The sequence below is a fragment of the Etheostoma spectabile genome, chromosome 2 (assembly GCF_008692095.1).
Source record: "Etheostoma spectabile isolate EspeVRDwgs_2016 chromosome 2, UIUC_Espe_1.0, whole genome shotgun sequence".
Taxonomy (NCBI): domain Eukaryota; kingdom Metazoa; phylum Chordata; class Actinopteri; order Perciformes; family Percidae; genus Etheostoma; species Etheostoma spectabile.
Window position 1 is genome coordinate 19,407,529 of NC_045734.1, and position 18,187 is coordinate 19,425,715.

Sequence of the window (18,187 nt, forward strand, 5' to 3'; positions counted from 1 at the left end):
CTTCACTCTCGCAAGGATCCTGGAAGGAGCCTGGGAGTATGCCCAACCAATCTACATGTGTTTTTTAGATCTGGAGAAGGCGTATGACCGGGTCCCCCGGGAGATACTGTGGGAGGTGCTGCGAGAGTATGCGGTGAGGGGGTCCCTTCTAAGGGCCACCCGGTCTCTGTATGACCAAAGTGAGACCTGTGTCCGGGTTCTCGGCAGTAAGTCGGATTCGTTCCAGGTGAGGGTTGGTCTCCGCCAGGGCTGTGCTTTGTCACCAATCCTGTTTGTATTATTTATGGACAGAATATCGAGGAGTAGTTGGGGTGGGAAGGGGTTGCAGTTCAGTGGGATGGGGATCTCATTGCTGCTTTTTGCAGATGATGTGGTCCTGATGGCATCATCGGCCTGTGACCTTCAGCACTCACTGGATCGGTTTGCTGCTGAGTGTGAAGCGGCTGGGATGAGGATCAGCACCTCTAAATCTGAGGCCATGGTTCTCAGCAGGAAACCGATGGAGTGAATTCTTCAGGTGGGGAATGAGTCCTTACCCCAAGTGAAGGAGTTTAAATACCTTGGGGTCTGGTTCGCGAGTGAGATGACAATGGAGCGGGAGATTGGTCGGAGAATCTGAGCAGTGGGTGCGGTATAACATTCAATTTATCGCATCGTTGTGACGAAAAGAGAACTGAGCCAGAAGGCAACGCTCTCGATCTACCGGTCAGTTTTCGTTCCTACCCTCATCTATGGTCATGAAAGCTGGGTCATGACCGAAAGAACAAGATCCAGAGTACAAGCGGCTGAAATGGGTTTCCTCAGGAGGGTGGCTGGCGTCTCCCTTAGAGATAGGGTGAGAAGCTCAGTCATCCGAGAGAAGCTCGGAGTAGAGCCGCTGCTCCTTCACGTCAAAAGGAGCCATATGAGGTGGTTTGGGCATCTGGTAAGGATGCCTCCTGGCGCCTCCCTAGGGAGGTGTTCCAGGCACGTCCAGCTGGGAGGAGGCCTCGGGGAAGACCCAGGACTAGGTGGAGAGATTATATCTCCAACCTGGCCCGGGAAGGCCTTGGGATTCCCCAGTCAGAGCTGGTTGATGTGGCTCGGGAAAGGCAAGTTTGGGGTCTGCTGCTCCAGCGCCCGATACCGGATAAACGGATGAAGATGGATGGATGGATGGGTACATAAATGTTGAAACAACATAAAATGCCCGTCCCTTGTAGCCGTGATAAATTATCCTGAAGCTAATGCTTACCTGTTCAGGAGAAAATTAGCCAAAACTCCGTCCTTTTTGGCTCTAAGCTGTCTCCATCTTTCAAATACATCTCCAATAGTTACCTGAGGGTTGTTACATCTTTGCTTACGCAACTGTTCGAAACATACCAATTTTTTTGTTTGTTTTTTGTTTGGTAGATTCCATCTCCGTTGATCCCATTTATTTGTTTGCTGCTTTCATGGCTGTACTAACATTACAACTGTAGCCCGCTGGGTTTACGTTGTTACAGATAACGTTATATCATGCAACCCGGCCTGGCTGTCAAACTGGATAGTTGATAACAACACACAGGACCAAACACAAACATACATTCCGTCACAAAATGGAAATTTCCAAAGGAGAAATTACTGGCATTAGCATTGTTGACAGAAAAGATAGTATTTCAACTTAGCAAGTTTCCTTAATATCTTATGACACATTGTGGTCATGGATTTATTACAGTAAACATGTTACATGGACCTTTAAACATGTCATAGCATTTTCCCCTGGGATTAGCAAAACAAATGTTTTCTTTTAGAGAACTAATCCCAGGCTACTGCTGGCTTTAAAAGAAGAGCCAGCCATGAAGTAATAAATGTCTCTTAAGTGATTTAACAAGGACTAAAAGGACTTATCTTGACTGCCTTTCTGGCCACCACCTCATATACCTTCATCTCTCTCAGCTGCTTTCTCTGTACCTCTCTTTCTTTCTGAGACAAACAAATGGTTCACAGGCATCAATTCACCCTTTCAGAAAAAACAGACTTCTGCAAACTTGTAATGCATTTTCCTTTAGCTTTCGAAGTCCATTGCAGTTCACTTTAATCAATTTAGTCCAGTAGCTGTCTGCTCTGTGGCTGTCTTTCAGCCTATATATGGGCCATATTACAGCAGGACTGTTTAGTTCTTCATACCCATAATGGATGATGAAATGCCACTATTTGTGATTGGTTACACTGCAGTGGATGTATGCTCTTAAGTGAAAGATAAATTTTGTCTGCATTAGTTCATTTTTGGCTAATAGGAGTCAACAAACGACATACAAGCTGACAGATCCACTGCTACCATCCTACCGCCTTATAAGGTTTTCATGGCTCATGCTAATAGCAAACTGTGTTGCCTATTTTTTTTTATTTTGGAAATTAGCATACTATATAGTTGCCCTCAAGTCGCCAGCTTTGCTACGGAGCTAAAGCTACAAGACCACCAATGTATTTTCAACCTTGTTAAAATGGTGGGCGAGGAAACGGCAGCAGTTGCTATTAAAACAGTAAAGACTTTACAGAAGTAATTTATACATGTGCTTTTTGGACACATTCTTAATGCAGCTTTTAAGTGGCTTATCCATACTGGCAATTTTTTTCTGTTGCTATGTCAGAGAGGCCCTATACTCAGCAATGTCATGCTGTGCCTTGACGAAAATGTCTGAGATTCTTGTTGCATCAGTTTTCACTCCAAGACAGCTGAGAGAAGTGTGTACAAAACATCTGACGCACACACATGCTCACTGTCTTATTCTTGCGCACACATGTTCAGTTATCTCCCCCAAGGGAGCCACTGCAATGGACACTCAATAAAAAAGCTCCATTGATCTGTCTGCAGGTGGCAAGGTATAGGAGAGCTCTTTGCTGCTTTAATAACACACTTTCCTCTGTGTCTGCCTGCCATTCACAGACTGCAGCCCTCCGGCTTTCCTATCACACGGCCTGTGGGGCGCACAACATTGCATGTGACTGACACTGAGACTGTTGTCATGACGCAGTTGCTGACTGACTACTCACTAAATCACACAAACGAGTACTGTAGTTACTGTAATACATGTTAATATGCTCCAATAATAGACTGTATATAATCTAATCTAAAGTGTAATTAGTATATTTCTCTTTATATACAGTCAGGGGTTCCATATAGGCCTCAAGCCAGATGTAGTGGGGTTTTATTCACACTTTTTCATTGTCTTCCCCTAAATCTTTTCAAATGTTTGCATGATTGCCATTATTTGGTTGTTAAAAAGCCTTTTTGTGTGCGCTTGCATGTGCGTAACTGTTTCTGCATCCTCACGTTGATATCCAACATGCTAAGTGGTACCTTTCCTCGCCTTTGACCTTTACCCATCACCATTACCATGGAAATCCCCATCAGCCTCCAATTAGCCAATTCCTGGAAAATCAAGTCCATTCTTTGCTTCTCTGAAAGCTCTGCGGTGTTCCAAGAGAAAGAGACTATTTGGAAAAACTTTGGTTCCCATATTGATACAGTGCCAGATGAGCTAATTCCTATGCTTCCACTGTTCCTGTGACCTATTCCTTACTCCTTGGTTGGTTTGTTTGATATTTCTGTGTTTCTTGTGTTTGCATCTCGGTTGCCCAGGTAGGTGGTCAGAGGGTTTAGCTCAAAAGTTTGTAATGGGTCCGGTTGGTCATCTGCATAAATATAGGCAAAAAGTATACAACTAATCCAGAAAGTCCACTTGAGTTGCATCATTCTCTGCTTTTTTCTGTGTGGTCTGCCTCTGCCTCTACTTAAAAATTGGCAGTAGTTTAAGAACAGAAAGGAACAGGATACATCCAGGCTTAGTTACCGTATGCAACACTTAAATTCAACAATACACCGGTAACATATTCTCTTATTGTAAATTAATGATTGTCTGTCTGAGCAAAACAATAATCGCAACTTTATGACCTCCTGGTGACGCTAACTTTTAAAAGGTAACTTTAGGATCTTTATAACATCAGCAACATCACATTTGTCCAAAGGGGTTGCTAGAATTAACACAAACTAAAAGTTCCTCGTAGCCACTTTAATGTATGTATGTATGTGCGAGCGAGCGAGCGAGCAAGCATGTGTCTGTTCTGTGCTGTTGTGTGTTTGTCTGTTACCATCAGTGTGAACTTTACCTCTGTCCCATTGTTTTCAAAGACACTATTTCCTCTCGTCGATGACTGCAGACATTTTGAACACCTCAGCGTAAGAGCATATAGCTAAATAAATATGGTCTGTGTTTTTATCATACATACAGACCTATTTTTAAACAACCTCCTGCTCTTTACACACAAACCAGACTCTGCCCGCAATCACAAACATGCACACAATGGAAGCATGTTATCTTAAATGTGTATGGGATCACACATATAGTATTCTCTTACAGTTTTTGATACCATCAGTCTGTGCTATTCAGTGTATTCTGGGACTTGGTTTAATAGTAAAGGGTTAAAAATACTTCATGTTGTGGAGGGCTGAAATAACAGGTATTGCATATTTGCATTGATGAATAATAATTCCTAAATATGATGCTTTTCATAACACTGCTCCCATGTGTGAAGTTATTGCATTCAACAGTGGGCAATAGTAGATGGAAGGAGAAATAAAAGTAGCATATCACAGTAGGAAGGGCCTTTTACAATTAAAGTGAGAACACAATTAGTCTTATGGCTACATTGCATTTTGTTCTCTTGAGGATACTGAAAATCAATAAATGTAACAGAGAATATACAATATCCTTTTATGCACTCTCATATTCTAGTTTACAATCTATTTACTCATTTAATCTTATTCAAACTGCATAACTGCACTTTGCCCAGCATTTGTGCAATCTTTCTGCAGCCGGAGGATTCATGTTTCCACTTTTTTTTGCCTGCAGCTGTTTAACTGCACTCTGTGCCCATCAGGAGACTGTTAGGCTTGAGTCCAATTTAAACAGGATTAAAATCCCAGTGGCAAGCTCTGTAATTCTAATTATCTAATTATTAATTAACAAAACATCCACAATTGTAATCCACTATGCACCTGCTATGTCAACTCTAGAGCAAATTACTTCAATCAACATTTATTTATATTTACTTGCTGGTTTTCAGTCAACTCAGAGGTCATTTGAATGCAATCAAACTGATGCAGATATGTAAGTAAGTAAAGCCATTGAAAACCCAATACAATTCACAATAAATCCCAGTCAATCACAAAGGCAAGAAACAGAAGGTCCAGCAGGTGTCAAAGGTCAGAACATTTAACGAACTGGGATCAATAATGACCGACCCTGCACAAACACTCCCCGACCTGAAGGTGATTAACAGCAGCACCTTCAGTCAGAGACTGATTGCAGCTGTGTGCAAGTCTGAGAGATACAGGAAGTCCTTCTTTCGAGCGTCTATAAGGTTTTATAATGCATAGAAATAACTCTACACTCATGGTAGTAGTATTTATTTATTGTATTTAAACTTATTAAGTATGGAAGATATTTGAGGAAATGTGTGGTGTTATATTTTTCTTGAAGCTGCGGTGGCACTGTAATTTCCTGTAAAGGATTAATAAAGGATCTATCTATCTAAGAATACATAGTAATACAATCAACAATGTGGCTAATTGAACAACTAAAAAGATGCGTCTTTTGCTGCTTTTTAAAAATATCAACCGAGGCCGCCGCTCTCAAATCAGGAGGAATAGCGCTCCGCAGTATAGGTGCCACTGTTTCAAAGGCTCTGTCACCTTTAGTTTTCAATTTTGTATGGAGAACAGCTTGTAAGGCCTGATCGTAGGACCTCAAAGCCCTGCAGAAATGTGTTTGCATTAATAGTAGGCAGCCTATTGTGCCATCAGCATGTGATGATTTAAGCGCATTGATGTACTGTAGATTTACCTCTCATAAGTAATGCTTGGTAATGTGCAGGTTTGTTCTGTAAATCTAAAGATAAAACGTGTATTTGCATTGAATAGTGCTATGTGAACATTGCTTCATATAGTGTCCACACGTTGAACATGGCTTCTGCAGTGTCAACACAGGTTAGAAATGACTGCACCCACTTTTCCCCTGTGAGGAAACTGTAGCTGTCCAAGGTACTGAAGTGTGTTTACAGACCAAGTGGTTGGCCTTGGCACGTCTCACCCACACATACCCACTTCCACACTGTCCTTGTAGGAAATGCTAACATCTACGTTCCAATAAGCCTCCAGCTAACCAACTGTGTCTAAGTACGTCATTCCCTTATTTTTTTTCTTCCAGATAATTTTTTCTTACTTTAGCCAGAGGTTAATGTGAGTGAGTGAGTGAGACCCAAGTGTGAGACCAACATATTCCTTGCCATACCCTTTATTTTCTATTTAGTGTAAAGCATTTGCAAGGCACATGATGCAGCAGCAGATTGCTACCACCACTGACTGACTGACTGACTGACTGACTGACTGTGTGTGTGTGTGTGTGTGTGTGTGTGTGTGTGTGTGTGTGTGTGTGTGTGTGTGTGTGTGTGTGTGTGTGTGTGTGTGTGTGTGTGTGTGTGTGTGTGTGTGTGTGTGTGTGTGTGTGTGTGTCACACAGAGAGACTATGCTTGTAGTGTGCAGTTTGCTTGTGCCTGCACGTTTGTGTGTGTGTATCCAGTAGGGCTGCACAATATTTTTGTTGGTTTATCATTATCCCAATATCAACTGGTGCAATATACATTTCACGGAAGACACTTTGGAGATTTGTTTGTTAGTTGAAAGAAAATATCAGGACAAATTTTACACTTTTACACACTTTATGTGCTGCTTTTACACACTTTATAATATAACTTAAAACTATCTTTTTTTAGTGGTGCCTTTTATGTTTAATGCAATGTTAAATTTGTTCAATAAAATGATGTTGGAAATTATTCCTTTCATTTGTTTTAAATCCAACAAGCAATTTGTTATATTTTAGCAAAATACTGAAGGCAGCAAAAATGCAGAACTGCGTACACTTTGATTTCTGTTTATTTATCACAAGTAACATTGTTATTGTGATATTTAACAATGTTATCGTATATTTTCCTTATATTCTGCAGCCCTAGTATGCAGGATTGCTTATTGTTACAGTTTTTTTATCAGTAAAATCGGTAAAGTCAGATCCATGCAAAGTCTTAACCCTTAACCTTTGTGATATGTTGGCAGCATATGATAGACTGTGTAGTGTGCATGGTGTATTTACTCAGAGATGGGAATCACAGTTTGGCAGCGTTCACTTTCTGCTTCTTCATTGCCTGTTGTGATTTAAACATGCCAGTTATCTCACAGTTCCACTGTAGACAACTTATCAAGATGAGTGATAACTGCAGGGATGCATACTAGGCCAACAGGGGCAGATGAGTACAAACGGTGTATGTCCGCCATCAAGGCAAAAAAGTTGCATATTGTGTCTTTAATGTCAGGTAAAAAGGGGTGGTTTTAAAGCGTGTTGTTGTTGTTGTTCGGTGTTTAAAGAGTGAGGAAAGGAAGAATTCTCTCAAGATATAGATATGGATTAAGAAGAAGTTAAAGTAGGGCACCTAGAAAAAGTCAATCCATGGATTTAGATTAGAGAGTGATAGGATAGTAAAAGGCACTGAGAAATAGATGCAGTTGTAGATATGTGTGAGCAAATGTTCATCTTTTCAAAGGTCAAGTAACTGTACTGAGGAAGAATTTGCAGCTGATAAAACTTGCAGAGTTAATTTTTTTGGCAACAGACAACTAATTATATATTTAATTGTTGATTGCAGCTTCTTTTCCATCCTTTCTTCTCTGTGGCAAGCCACTGAGCAGTATGATTGTTGGCTCAGCACCTAAGTGAAGTACTGTGTTCTGTCTGTTAGGTGGGTTAATGTGCATTGTATATCCTCCAACATATTCTGACATTGGCTGTCTCACACACGGAAATCTGCTGAAACCCTCAACGTATATTTACATTATTCCTGGTGGTATTGTAAGAAAGTGGGTTGCACACTCTGATTTGACAACAGTACAATACAGTTATTTAAATTAAATTATTTACTTTATTTAAATTGTGAAAAAATAATAATAATTACTGAAGTAGGATGGAGTTGGCATTGTCCCCCAGGGGGCAGGTACACCTTGATCAATCTGAATGAATATTACTCATTAGCGGAGTGTTGAAGGATGTTTTCTATTACATCACAAACACAAAGAGCTACAATGAAGACATAACAAAGTAGTTTCATGACACCTTTTAACATTGAAACCCACTGTAAGCAGTATTAATTTGAGCTGAAGATTTTTATCATGATTAACAACTGTGAGAAACTTTTCACTTCATGATGGGTCCATCTTGAAGCTAGACTCTTGCTAGGTTTCTGCTAGGTGTGGTGACAGGCAAGACTTAACAATAAATGTACAATCTCCCAGGGGGTTTACTGTCCAAGCATCTTAGTTTGTGAATCCACATCTAAGTTTTCTAATAGGTCCAAAATGTTCGCCAAGCAGGCCTTCAGACCGCAAAACAGCTCTGCGTAAAAAAAAAAAAAAGCATTGGTGAGGGGTGTGTTGCGTCAGGTATTGATGAAACACCAAATACAATCCAGGAAGTTAGTGTAACAGTTTAACAGTTTCTTGAATTGTTGTTAGCGTACATATGATTAGTTTGTATTATTAAGAAAGACAGACCTCTCTTCCCATATTATCACCACGTAATTATGGTCATAGGCTGCATGTGCATGATGTTACCACAGCTAGTTGCTACTTGAGTTAAGTCTCACTCAATTCCCTCACAATTTCATCGCGCGCACACATATATGCACATGCACTCACATAGCAACAGTGTGAGCAGGTGTGTTAATTTCTACATAAGCATCCGTGACGTGGTTTCATTGACATTTCACTAAAGATAAGTGTGTGTGTGTGTGTGTGTGTGTGTGTGTGTGTGTGTGTGTCACATAGTCTACAGCTATAACTATAATTAGCTCTTGTGTTTTAGTTGCCTTGGTAGCGCCATAAAGTCCTTGTGACTGTGGCGGTGTGTGTGTAATTGAACTTGCCTTAACAAGTGCACAATGGTATTTTTCCTTATCGGTCAACTGCATAGCTGCATAGATGTGGCTTCAGGGACACATTTAGACAAAGCTACACAAGCATAAAATGCACAGAGGGCTGTTCTCAGATCAGCACACATTCCTAATTCGAACATCAGTAAAAGTATAAAATTAGATTGAATAGATCCAAAGAGAATTGTTTCCAGCAGCTAAATCAGCAATAGTAAAACTTTGCAGCAGTTTATTTAAACTCTAGAGCAGTAAGTGCTTTAGTTAAGTGAGAAAAGTGCCATTTACACTCAGGTGGCGTTTCATGGCAACAAGGCAAAGTTAACAAAATGTTATTCCCACCCCTCATCCAAGAGAACTGTATTCCACATTCATCAAGAGTAAAACTTAATCTGGTATATTGGAAAGCAGATTGGAAAATATACAAGCCTGTACAACATACAGTTGCTCTAACTTTTCTCTCCATAAAGAGGACTATACTTGGAATTGGAAAACACACATTCGACTGCTAAAACAAATATAAAAGGTTGAAGGAGTTTCTGAATTTGCAAGGGTTAAAGCTGCATTCTCCATAGAAAGCAGAGTATGATCATGTTCTAAGCACCCCTTTGACTCTTAATAGAGAATAAATGAACAATAGAGCAACAACTTGACAGTTAATGTTCGTGTTCCATAAATGAGTATTTCACTGTACCACCCAACCACCCTCCCACCTGTCTTCAGTGTGTATGCTGTTATAATGTGTGCCTTTAAGGTATCTTTTGAATTTTGTTGTTGTAATTGTCTTTATGGTTTCGTTTTTCTTTTTGTCCTTCTTGTTTCGGAAAATGTAAAAATGTACATTTGTAAAATGTAAAACCTAATCCAATCCAAAAAACAGGGTTTTATGGAAGTCACAATACCAATGTTGAGCAGCAGCAAGCAGTTCCATAGCACAACACGGGTAGACTGCACTTTTGACTGATGCTTGGTTATTTCTTTGCGTTCCTATGAACACCAAAAATAATATAAAGTGCAGACAAGACAGACCGTTTTTGTTTAGTTTAAGTTAAAGCAACTGGAAGCAGGTTTGTTTTGATCTCTCTTTGATTTTTGATGCCAAAATATCTAACCTGGCAAGACAAAAGGTTGCAAAAATTCTGCTCTATAAATTTTCTGCTTGTGAGTTTCTGTGACCGTATTTATAAACTGCTGGTTTACATTATCAACGCAGCGTGACTATAAAATTAACAAAAATGTCTGGTCCAACTCAAAAATAATTGCACGCGACAAAACCCTCAGGAAACACAGTTGGATGTTGGTGTGACGATCTTAAAGAGCGACTTGCAGGTTAAATCTTTTACTAAATGCTTGCTCAACCTTTTCCTGAAAATACCACTGGAAAGGTTAATGCAGGATTTTATGTTATCAGTTGCTTCTTGCTCTAGTCTCTGCACCGCTGCAAAAATAGAGCCCACAGTCTTAATCATAGTCCAACAGCCTTACTGGAGCATTTGGGGGTTAGATTCCTATTTCAAGGACACATAAACGTTAGTTTCTGAGGAGGCATTTTCATGTGTTCACCCAGCTTTCCATTTGTAACACAGCTTCAGTGTTCATGTGCCCACCAAACGCAGTCCTGTTTATGTAACTATGAGAAAACGAACTGTGATGGGGAACAGCTGAACGAATTTAGGCTTAGCTGCAACAGCCACTTGCTTTTATAAGGACGCATAATCGGCCAAGGGATGTTTATTGCCATAGAGGTTAGTTTATTGTGACTCCTTATTCTTTTTTCTGTACATCCGCAGTAGGGTTAGCACGGTTTACAAAACCCACGGTTCGGTTTGTATCATAGTTTTAGGGTCACGGTTTTCAGTTCTGTACGGTTCATGTTATTTTTTCCTTATGAAATATAGTTTAATTATTCACAATGTAGGATACAATATTAAAAAATAGTTAAATTATGTAATCATGCACAGACTGAATTTGACTTGACTTTAAGCACATTATTGGGACCATCTCCTGAGAAAAGCTAGGTGAGACAAGCTAAATGAAACAAGCTTTTCATTTATTTGGCAAAAAAAGGAGTGTGCATTGCCATCTACAGGAACTTATGTGCATTTTTAGCACACGAGGATTAAAATATTACAGAATATCAATAGAAATGACTTGCATTTATTAAACTGCCAACTTAGTAGCTCTTAGAAAAATCTTAGTCTTTGAAAGAAAATAAGGAACTCTTAAAGCTCTTTTGAATAAGTTGGAATACGTTAAACATAAAAAGTTGTGATTTTTCTTTTGTAGAGTTTGTTAAAAAGAAAAAAAGAAACTTGTTTTGGGTAGAATGAAATTACTCTAGGCTGAGTTTTCCTAGTAACCTTACCAAAAAGGCTCAGGATGCTGCAAATGTTAGTATAGTATCAAAATGGCTGGTGGATTTAAGACAAAAAAATAATAATTTATTGATTGAATCAAATTTGAGCATGTCTGTCAGTGGCTTGTTGATCTTTACATTGTTAGGTAATTTCCCAGACAGACTGGCTTCTTGGCTAACAAGCCAGTACAGTTATATTTTTACGTTTAATTTTTGTTTCTTTTTTCTTTCAGGTACTTTGTGCAAGTACCTTGTGTTCATAACTGTAAAAATGTTTGCAGTCTGATTGATATGGGATGGATTAACTTACAGTGCAATATTGAATCGGTTCAAATAAGATTATAGTATTTTTGAATCAATTTTTTAACCTCGGCCACACAGTTTTTTGTATACAGAATTTGTATAGATTTTTTTTAAAGCATAAATTCCTTCTTTCCTTCTTCCCCACTGCCAGAACTGTCTATTGGTTTGTACAAACCGGCGGCTAGGGGCGGCTGTGGCTCAGTGGTAGAGTGGTTGCCTGCCAATTAGAAGGTTGGTGGTTCGATCCCTGCCCCTGCAGTCATTGTTGAAGTGTCCTTGGGAAAGACACTGAACCCCGAGTTGCCCCCGGTGCTGCGCATCGGAGTGTGAATGTGTGTGAATGTTTATCTGATGAGCGGGTGGCACCTTGTATGGCAGCCCCGGCCACAGTGTATGAATGTGTGTAAATGGTGAATGTTTCCTGTAGATGTAAAAGCGCTTTGAGCAGTTGTTAAGACTGGAAAAGCGCTATATAAATACAGCACATTTACATTTACAAACATGTGAATGTATATTACATTATGTGTTGCCCAAGCTAAGTGTCCATTAGGCCTGTCCCAATAATACACTATTGATTTCTCTTAGCTTGTCAATTTGACACACTTTTTGTTGTAAACAAGCAAGTTTCACACCAGGGTTTATAAAGTTCACAACCTCAAACAAATTACGTAAGTGTTATTGGAAATCAATAAAGCATTATGTCAGTTTATCTGTATAGTTGAATACAGAACAGCACTGTTTGAAGCTAGGGTTTTAAATATTTTTTAGTTGTTCTTAGGAGCTTCATTATCTTTGCTTAAATCATGTCAGGCCCTCCGAAAAGCTATTAGTAGCTTATTTGGGGTTCCCAATTTCACACGGCCTGCTTATGATCATTTTACTTCATGAAATTGTGTTTTAAATATACAATGATGTGTGAAATAAACTAAACGAATAGCAAAAGAAAATGTGCTTGATGCCAGAGAAGGATTGTGAGCATAGCTGGTGGGTTATCAACCTCAGCTGACTGGCCGGTGCAGTTGTGTTAGATCAAGAATCATTAGCGCGTGTAGTATTACACCACCGTGGACAGTAACACTATCTGAGCTGTCATTGTGCAATAGCCCAGTGTGCCACTCACAAGTACATTGCATCAGTAATGCACAGGTCATGAGAGGGTGACAAAGACGTCAATGGATGATGAAAATGAGAGTGACAGAGATGGGGAGGGGAAGGAAAGAGAGAAGCGTATGTATGGTCAGCACTGTGTGTATATTATTGAATAGAAGGGTAAGGTAAGGTAAGGTTCAGGAGAGAAAGCTATTTATCTGTGACTTTCTGATGCTGTGTTCACACCTAATGGTAGTTGCTGTTATTTGTTATTGTATTTAAGTTTCTGACCTGTAAATACTGTTTATTCATGTTACACAAACAAACAACAACCATATATATTTTCTGAAAGCTTTAAATGATCAGTTCTGCCACTAATAAGAAGAGATCAGACACTTGACTCTAATTATTGCCAGTTTTCTTAAATCCATATTCTTCTATCCAACAGGACATAAACACAATAGTTTGTTTCCAAAGGGATAGACAGTCTGTCAATCACTACAGTGGTCTCCAACTAAGTTCCAAAATAACCCTGTCCTGCGGGTGTTTGCACAGCTGGTCTAATTAGATACTGCACTCAGGGGCTGCATTTCCACCTGGTATTAGAATCCGACCTGAGTGAGCCCATCACAATTAGAATGTGTCTCTGTATGTGTCTTGAGTGACCACTTATGTCCCCACTCTATATGCAAATGAATACAGACATCATTGGCCTTTGCACATGGTTGGTTGGTTGGTTGGTTGGTTGGTTGGTTGGTTGGTTGGTTGGTTGGTTGGTTGTTTTGTGTGTGTGGTGTGTTGTGTGTGTGTGTGTGTGTGTGTGTGTGTGTGTGTGTGTGTGTGTGTGTGTGTTGTGTGTGTGTGGTGTGTGTGTTTTGTTTGTGGGTGTGTGTGTGTGTGTGTGTGTGTGTGTGTGTGTGTGTGTGTGTGTGTGTGTTCATTTCAGTTGTTACTCTTACATAAATCATACATTAGAAACTTGGGATGACTGATGAAAAAGTGCTGTAGAAAATAGACAGTGTTACAATTGTTTATCAACAGTGGGACACTGATAAGACCTGTGGCTCGGATCCAAGATGGATTGTACTCTAAAGCAAAATAAAAGGATAAATTTGCCTTTTCACAGAGGTGTTGTAGCATTGAACACACAGCTTTACTAATAAATTAATTTAAAGTCAATCTGCACACTATTGGTGTTCGTGCTTGCTAAGTCACACACCCACATCGAACTTGAATTAAATTAATTTCAGCATCATGTGTAGAAAATATGTAAATACTCTGAAAATCTGAGGTAATTGCAAAGAGCGCAAACAGCATAGGTGTAATTAACAACATTAATGATGGCTGTATTCCATTTTGGTTTACCACTTTTAGGGCTTTGGTTTTGTGTATGCTGCCTCACTGATGTGGCTTTGGCTTACTGGGACACCTAAACAGAACAAGAAAGAGAAGAAGGCAGGAAAATGGACTGTCCTTAGTCCCCAATGATGAAGTCAAACTTCAACCAGAATGGCTAAAAATAGCACAGTAGTGTCCCTGCTTCTAACACACACACACACACACACACACACACACACACACACACACACACACCCACACCACCACACACACCCAACACACCACACTCCCCGTAGGTATTCCCATCAAGTGCCATCACCTATCCTGACCTTTCCTTATGTTATGTTTTTTCACTCTCACTTTGCTATTCACACACCTCCCTGGATTAAACAATTCTCCTGCACTCCTACACGGGCCATTATATTCATAAACACTTACAGCATACACACAATCATCTTACTCTCGTACTTCTTATTCGGTACAGGTCTCACACACCACACACACACACACACCCACACACACACACACACCACACACACACCACACACACACACACACACACACAACACACACACACACACAGGCACCACACTGTCTTTATATCAGACTATTATTTGCTCTGTGTTGAGCTGTTGAATAATGAGTTCAACTTCAAGGCCTTTACATGGATTTTCTGTCAACATGCATAATGCCACAACAACTGCAAATAAGTGTAGGAAAAGAACAGCAGCAGAGGGCATATCTGTTTTGTTTAACTGTTTATTCTTGTGTTTTATTTTTTTGATTTTTTTTTAAACTGTTTTTGTGTAAAGCACTTTGAATTGCCCTGTTGCTGAAATCAGCTATTCAAATAAAGCTGCCTTGCCTATACAGTGCATTGTGTTAGTACACCTAACTGAGTGATGTGCAGCACCAGAAACATTAAAAAAACATTAAAGTTAATTCTTGACTTATAAACAACAAAAACATTCTCTTCTCAAGGTTATTTTTGTAGCTGTCAAATACTGTATACCACATCATATAATGATCTTCAGCAGCAGTTGTCATGGTAGATTTTAATTTTTTCAGCACTTTAATAATGACCATTATCTCATTATAGAGTATTTAGACAAAAGGTAATATTGTGTCACTGAGTGTAATTCTGTCATTGTGTGTAATTAAACACCTTGTTTGTTTATTAGGCCTAAATGCTTATGTGACTGTGTCCGTTTGCATGTGCATTTGTATGGCCAACAGGGTAAGCATTTGAACTGTTGTTACTGCTATTTATCAAAGTGTCACATTCAACTATCAAACATGACTTTGGATTGGAGTCGTGACTTAATCACGCACGCACGCACGCACGCACGCACGCACGCACGCACGCACGCACGCACGCACGCACACACACACACACACACACACACACACACACAAACACACTTGTTGCTTACACTCTTGCTAATGTATAATTTCCTCTAAATAGTCCTCTACTTTGACATTTGGGAAAAAATGATTATTCATTTTATTAAAGGGTGTTTGATAAAAAAAAACCAATACCATTGTCAAAAGTCTTGTCCTCACTGTGAAGTTGCAAGCAAACAGTAGACAAATTAGGCAAAGTGAGTGAAGAAGGTAAATACAAGAAGAAGTTTAGGAAAGGAAATGGAAAAGGATGCTAAATGCAGATGTACTTGCAAGCCAATGTACATAGTCTCCGGTCTATGTCCCCAAGCTATCACTGTTGCATTAGCTCTGTGTCTTAGCACTTCTGAGCAGTGAGATACAGGAGAGGAAGTGCTTTAAGTGAATACACATTTGCATTTACAGCACAGCCTCTCATCTTGAGTTCTAAATTGTTAACTCCGGAGCTGCATGAGAAACCTAAAACGTCACCTTTATTTCAAACTAAATTCTGAAACATAAAATTACTGCTATTACTGTGACGACCCCAACTCCATGAAATTTTACCATCTTTGGTCACAGTGACAGTGGGAAGGGAAAATGTAGTGTGTTTTGGCATGAGAAAAAAAGTGTGAAAATAAAAGACAGATTGAAAATCCAGGAGCTCTGAAAATGGCATGATGAGAGAGGATGAAATTGAAAGGACATAGAGGGAATAGTAAATTGAGAAGAAGACAGATAAACCTGAACAGAATGTGGTGAGTGGTGTTTGGTTGTGTTAAAACATAAAACAGCCTTTAGCTCGTGGCTGGCGCACTGCCTGAAAACACAGAGGGCACTGTGATCAGTGGCCTCCCCTCCCCCTCGCCCTCTTCACCGGGCTTTATGCCTATTTAATAGGGTTTGGTGTCCACTCACCGCCACTGTCTCCCTGTAAATCACAGCTTTTTGTGGGTTGTTAATTTTGTTAATAGCTTTCTATACACAGTTACATGTATAAGAGACATATTTCAACATAGATTTCAAGACAAGCTGTGATAATTGTAGCATACTAAGCACAGGAAAACTTTTACTTAAGAAAATACTTTTCTCCTTATATATTTAACCCTAAAAGTATTTAAAAGCCTAATCTCACACAAGCAGTGCTAGTTCAGCCAATATCTGGAGAATCAATCTAATGCATCCAATTTTTTCATCCTTATCCTTGTAATGAAAAGATCGTCTTCATTAATCATTTTTGTTTAAAAATGTAGTATTGCAAGGCACTCATTTTAAATAGTGTGACCTCACTTTTGCATCCTTTTCTATGAAGCTAACTTTTTTTTTAACTTTTTAAACACCTAGCGGATCTTCAGTCTTTTTGTCTTAAGGTTGAACATAAAAAAGAGAAAAGTAGATGTGCTCAGTGTGTACGTTGTTAAATTGACGGGTAAACTCTGTGTTCATGGTCCACCGTGTTCCAGGACAAATTGTGAGTCATTTACTCCTGAAGTGGTTTGATTTGGACATTTATAATGTGTCCCATTATCTGTCCCATTTACAAAAAAGGCGGAGTAGCAAGTGTGTGTGTGTGTGTGTGTGTGATGTAGTGTGATGTGGATGTTTTGTGTGTGTGTGTGTGTGTGTGTGTGTGTGTGTGTGTGTGTGTGGGGTTGTGTGGGGTGTGTGTGTGTGTGTGTGTGTGTGTGTGGGTGTGTGTTGTGTGTGTGTGTGTGTGTGTGGTGTGTGTGTGTGTGTGTGTGTGGTGTGTGTGCGCGCGTGTGTGTGCCGCGTGTGTGTGCGTGTGTGTGCGCGCGTGTGTGTGCGTGCGCGAGTTGTGTGTGGTGTGGCGCGAGTGTGGGGGTGTGTGCGCGAGTGTGTGTGTGCGAGTGTGTGAGCAGACAACACCATACAGGATATCACTAATGAAGATACTACACCCCCTTTCACCCACACAGTCAATGTATATGTACTGTGTTCTCCTCTCATCCACCCTGCTCCAAACATCACACACAATTGCACACACAACACGGTGGCATGTTACAAACCGCTTTTCACACCACTCTCTTGTGACACACACACAGCCTGCCGCAGCTGTGGTTGCCGATCTGCAATTCATAGCACACTACCATGACCTTCACCTCAATGCCAACAGCTAACTGGGTTCCAGCCCTGCGTCATACAGACTGTATTTTTCACTTGATTTCTCTGCTGTTTTCAGTCCAGACAGGTGTAACATTATTCTGACAAGTCGACATTTGAAGTCACTCTTGAGGGAAATTTTAACGTGGAAATATCAGCCAAATAGTCTGGCATGTCTTTAATGCTTCATCTGGGGTTGCACAATTATGGCCAAAATGCTAATCACGAAAAATGTTATCAATATTGAGATCACGATTAATTATCATGATCATTTGTTGATTTTAACTAAAACATATTTTATAGTCACATAGGCTATAAAACTGCTTTCACATCCATATTGTGCTACATTCCTCTTTATGTTGAAGTTGTATGTTGTACATACATACAGTTGCAACATATGTAAATGAAAATTAGCTGAAATAAATAGCCTAGGATATATATAAAAAAAGATCTCTGTATGTAGTATCTCTGTAAAAGCTCCTTCACTTGTTTTCAACAATAACCGCTTAAAAGAGCTAGGGAGAGAAGGGGAATGCGATGGACGTACTGACAGAGTGACGGCTGACTCATTATGAATGGGTCCAGCAGGCTCCGTCTCACGC

At 39.8% G+C, this 18,187-nt stretch overlaps 1 protein-coding gene and 1 long non-coding RNA gene across 3 annotated transcripts in view; one reads left to right on the forward strand and one right to left on the reverse strand.

The window, feature by feature from the left end:
• The window catches only part of LOC116698452 (cytoplasmic phosphatidylinositol transfer protein 1), a 73,376-nt gene that overhangs the window by 23,794 nt on the left and 31,395 nt on the right, over positions 1–18,187 (forward strand). The gene's annotated exons all lie outside the window — the stretch shown is intronic.
• Positions 18,054–18,187, reverse strand: part of LOC116698667 (uncharacterized) — a 16,756-nt gene continuing 16,622 nt past the window's right edge. The window contains exon 3 of the long non-coding RNA XR_004334276.1: positions 18,054–18,065. This is a non-coding gene — a long non-coding RNA (uncharacterized LOC116698667). The remainder of the gene's footprint in view (positions 18,066–18,187) is intronic.